This window comes from Asparagus officinalis, chromosome 10, assembly GCF_001876935.1.
Source record: "Asparagus officinalis chromosome 10, Aspof.V1, whole genome shotgun sequence".
In the NCBI taxonomy this organism is placed as follows: Eukaryota; Viridiplantae; Streptophyta; class Magnoliopsida; order Asparagales; family Asparagaceae; genus Asparagus; species Asparagus officinalis.
Window position 1 is genome coordinate 4,914,364 of NC_033803.1, and position 4,337 is coordinate 4,918,700.

General features: G+C 40.4%; 1 protein-coding gene across 3 annotated transcripts in view; it reads left to right on the top strand.

Annotated features, from left to right (window-relative positions):
• The window catches only part of LOC109825706 (S-norcoclaurine synthase 1-like), an 18,116-nt gene extending 13,791 nt beyond the window's left edge, over nt 1-4,325 (top strand). For 2 of the 3 annotated variants that reach the window (XR_002243079.1, XR_002243078.1), the window contains exons 6-7: nt 2,380-2,433; nt 2,600-4,325. The gene's annotated coding sequence lies outside the window, so the exon portion shown is untranslated. The remainder of the gene's footprint in view (nt 1-2,379; nt 2,434-2,599) is intronic. The other variant, XR_002243080.1, reaches the window with a different exon arrangement.

Here is a 4,337-nt window from a genome sequence, read left to right on the forward strand (position 1 = left end):
CTTCCCCCTCTCTCTCGCTTCCTCGGTCGCCATCCGAGCAGCCCAATCCGCTTCAGAATCGAAGAGGGTAGGTTTTCAATCCTTCTATCGATTTGCAAAATTCATTTTCCCACCGTCCTGATTGTGCAAATTTTTTTTTGTCTGGGGGGGTGTTGTAGAGAAAGGTTGCTCCCCCTTGTAAAGCCTGCAAAGGGAAAGGGTTCTACAGTTGCAAGCTCTGTAGGGGGGATTCTACTATTGGCTGGTCTCCTTTGTATGATCCTGTTGCTATTAACCCTTGCCTTTGCCCAACCTGTGATGGTAATAGGTTAGTCTTTCTTTTTTAATTGCATATTGGTCCCTCAAATCATCTTTGACTGCCAAATAGTCCCTCAAAGCTCATTATTTGATTATCAGTCCCTTAATCTTCAGTTTCTTGCCAATCCGTCCTTCAATGTGACGTAATTAGGTAGAATACCCATTGTAGAATCGGCGAGAAATTTTGGATCAGAACAGGTTTGGAGGCGCATGAGTCGTTTTGGATGCTACGTGGTCGACCGCGGCACAAGGCCGGTCGACCGCTAACGTGCACAAGCCAGAATAAGAGTCTGGATTTGGCGCGGTCGACCACCGCGGTCGACCGCGAGACCCTATAGGATTTTTTGGTCTCTGTCGCTGAATCGCGATCGACCGCGAGCTTTGGGCTGTCGACCGCCAATCGGGTCAATGCCTAGTTTGAGTTTCCTGTTCAGTTTAGGTTTGGTGTTTGCTATAAATACCAACATACGAATTAGGATTTCTTTGGCTTGGATTGGAGATTGGTTTGGGGATATTGGAGCGCAGAAAAAGGAGAGTTTTTCTGAGCAATTATTTGAGGGTTTATTTGGAAAGATTAAGAGATTTGTTGGTGAGATTAGTTGATTGGTTTGAGCGTTTTGTAATCTCAGTTTGTACTCTTCTTCTCTATTAGTGAAAACCCAATCCCCTTCTTGCCCTGTGGATGTAGGCAATTTTTCGAATCACGTGAAACTCTTGTGTTTGGATTTGTGCCGTTGTTTTGATTTGTTTGGCCTTTATCTCGACGTTTGTTTGATTTGGATCTCGAAGCACGCCCGTTTGGTTGTTCCGCTTTCGCGCCGCGCATAATAATTGATATCAGAGCACAACAATTGGTATCAGAGCTTCAGATTCTAGATCTAGGGTTTTGTCTTGGTTGGAGGAGTAGATCAATTTGGAAGTTCGGCTAGAGCTTCGTTTGATGAGAAATGTGGGATCTTTTTGTTAAAGACTATCTTTTTCAGTTTGGATCTATTCTTCGTTTGTTCCGCATTGGTTTGTTGGCACTTGGGCTATTTGGAGGAGTAGATCGTTTTGGAGGCTCTTCGAGGGCTTCGTTTGGAGATAAATGTGAGATTTTTTCTATTTGTGGATCTCGTTGCCGTCGTGCGGGGTGAGATTATTTGGAGACTCTTGTTAGAGTTTCAATTGGAGGTAAAATTCTCTCCTTTATCAGTTTGGATCTATTCTTCATTTGTTGGTGCTTTGAGATAGTTGGCCGAGATAGAATGATTTGAGGCTGGGTTATTTGTTTATTGATACGGTGCATTGGATTATTGAGAAGTACCCTTGACCTGCATATTGAAGTCCTTTGAGCACGTTGGTATGAGCAAGGAGACCGATGTGGAGTTTGGCACTTCTATTTGATAATTGAGGGGTCTTCTATTTGGTGTTCATTCAGACATTTAGGGGCCTTCCAAGGAGGCATCATTGGAAGGTAAATTGGTATTTTGGTTTCCTATGTTAGGGATTGTACTAGGCATTTATAGGTTGTAACCAAGTCACGTTGGTTTTGAAGTCATGGTAGTCAACAACAGTTGAAGAAGTGCATTGGCAGAAGGTGAAGGTACTTCATTCTGATTTTAGCGGGAGGTACAAGAGGGACCTATTTCTGCATTTGTGCCGAACTCATGGCAGTTTGGGACACTGCATTTGTGCCGCGCACAACATTGTAACCCCACCTATACCAACTAAAATTCACCTTCTTTCTTCACCAAAACCCAAAAGCATGGTCATTCCCACGGCTAGCCTCCCTCTAAACCCAAAACTTGCAAGGGCAATGTATAACCCAGGAGCAATAAGGTAACTTGAGTTGTTAGGTTTAAGATTTTTACTCAACTAGAGTTTAGAGGAGTTAACAGCTTTTCTAACAAAAGGATCATATTGCAAGAAAACTGAAGATTCAAGGGACTAACAAGCAAATAATGAGATTTGAGGGGGACTAATAGGCAATTAACCCTTTTTTTTAATTTAATTTGTTTTTGTGTTTTGTGTTTTGTGTTAGGGTTTTTGTGTTACCCAATTCTTTGATTCTAAATTTGAAGGGTTCAATTTTTTTTGCAGGGTACAACGCTGCTTGAATTGTTTAGGAAAGGGATTTGTATGAATCATAATGAGGTAACATAGATACGCTCGAAAAGCCTATATGTTTTGCTTGTGACGGTTTTGCTTCACGATGTGATATTTATGGGATTTATGTTTGTTAACTCTTGATTGATTGTATCCCATGTTTTGTTGTGTTATATAAAGAATTGCTGTTTCTTTCTATTTTGGGTATGTGTAGGAATTTGTTCGAAGTTTGCGATCAAAGGATTGGACTTGAGGAGACCATTGAAAAATATTTATAGTTCATACCTATGTAATTTGCATGCTCCTCTATTCTCATCCTTAGGTTCTTCCTAGTGATATTCAAATGATCTAGATTGTGCTTTGTGTCCTAAATAAGTCCATTACCCCCAAATCTCATACAAACGCCTTTGGGCATTCATTTTCAACCGTTATGTTTCTGAAATTTGAAATCGTCCATTTCGTAACCAGCATCTCGAGGTAGCTCGGAGGTCCAAAATGATTTTTTCCTGGATATTGTAAAGAATCAACGGGAGAGAAGAAAATTTGAGCTTGTTGAAATGTATAGAAACTTAGTAGATCTTACACATTTGGCAGTGGTAACCCTACACAATTGAGATGTTCCTTGAATATTAGGATTTTTTTTGCCGCTAGTTTGATGATGAATGACTCCTGAAACCACCACGACGAGATGATTAGTGATTAAGTTGGTGAGATAATCTTAAGAATAAGTTCTGCTGGTCTGATTCACGTTATACATCTTAAAAGGATTATAGAATTGCCGAAGTGATTGAAGGTTTTCTTTGATCTTCATTCCCAACACAACTTTTCCGCCCAAAGCTTGAAAGAGAGGTACATGAATTAGAGATGTCTCCATTGTTCAATTATAGAACTCATCATTTTCTTCACAGACGATGAAAGTTTAACGATCAAGGCCACCGTAATTACAAAATATGTTGTTACCGTCTCACATGACTTCCCATGCTTTCCATTGTCAATCGAAACAAACAAATTGCTTCGCTCTGAAGTGTGGAAACTGTTGACGGTATCAGACTCAGATCTCCTATTTGATAGGAGTTGTTGACTCAAATCAACAAGTCCTAGCAATTACCTCAGTTAGCTACTGTAACTTAGAATTCTCAACTACATGCAGCTCCATATAGTGAGCTCGTTCACGGTGAATGAATCAAATTTAACTCCACAATTCCATTTTCTATGGTATGATAAGTTCACATGGTTACAACTTTGTTCATGGGATCAAAAGAGAGCTTGTTGTGTACAGTTCACATGGTTACAATAAGAAAAGTGAAGCTCAGCAGAGTATCCTACTTTTTGGTTCACGGGTTCTTTGGCTTGCTATGAAGTGCGAAGGGCACTGACGGGAACACACACTGTTTTAATAACACCAAGGTTCTTCACTATCAATGAAAAATGGCTCCCCATCTAATTTTTTTCCCCTCATCTGTAGTTCCCTCTATTTTAATTTCAAGATCCAAGTGAGCAGAGAACATGGTGTTTTCTCTCCCAAAGCAGAGTATGGAAATCTCCTGTATCTTTTATGTTGATTCATTGCATTGGCTTGCTGATGCAGTGAGTTCCAGTTACTCATCTATATCTCGATCGTTCGCTTTGGGGACATGGTTGTTGCTCGTGACATTCTAAAGCTATATTACGGATTAGGTGGCATCGGGAAAGGGAATCTTAAACTGAAGCTTGCACGCCGAATGTTAAATCTCAAAGGCAGCAGGGGCCATAGAGGATTCAGTTTCCTTTCGTTGTCAATTGGAGGATGATGTCATTTTTGTGTCTTTTGAAGAAAAGGATGGGTTTTGCGCTCTGCAGAGTTTTTATGCTCTGTTGTTGAGCAGATCAATCGGATGTTCCAGGAAATTAAATTCTTGTGAGAGTTGAATCTAATGCCATTGAGTGCTACTTATAAGTAATTTACCAACTCG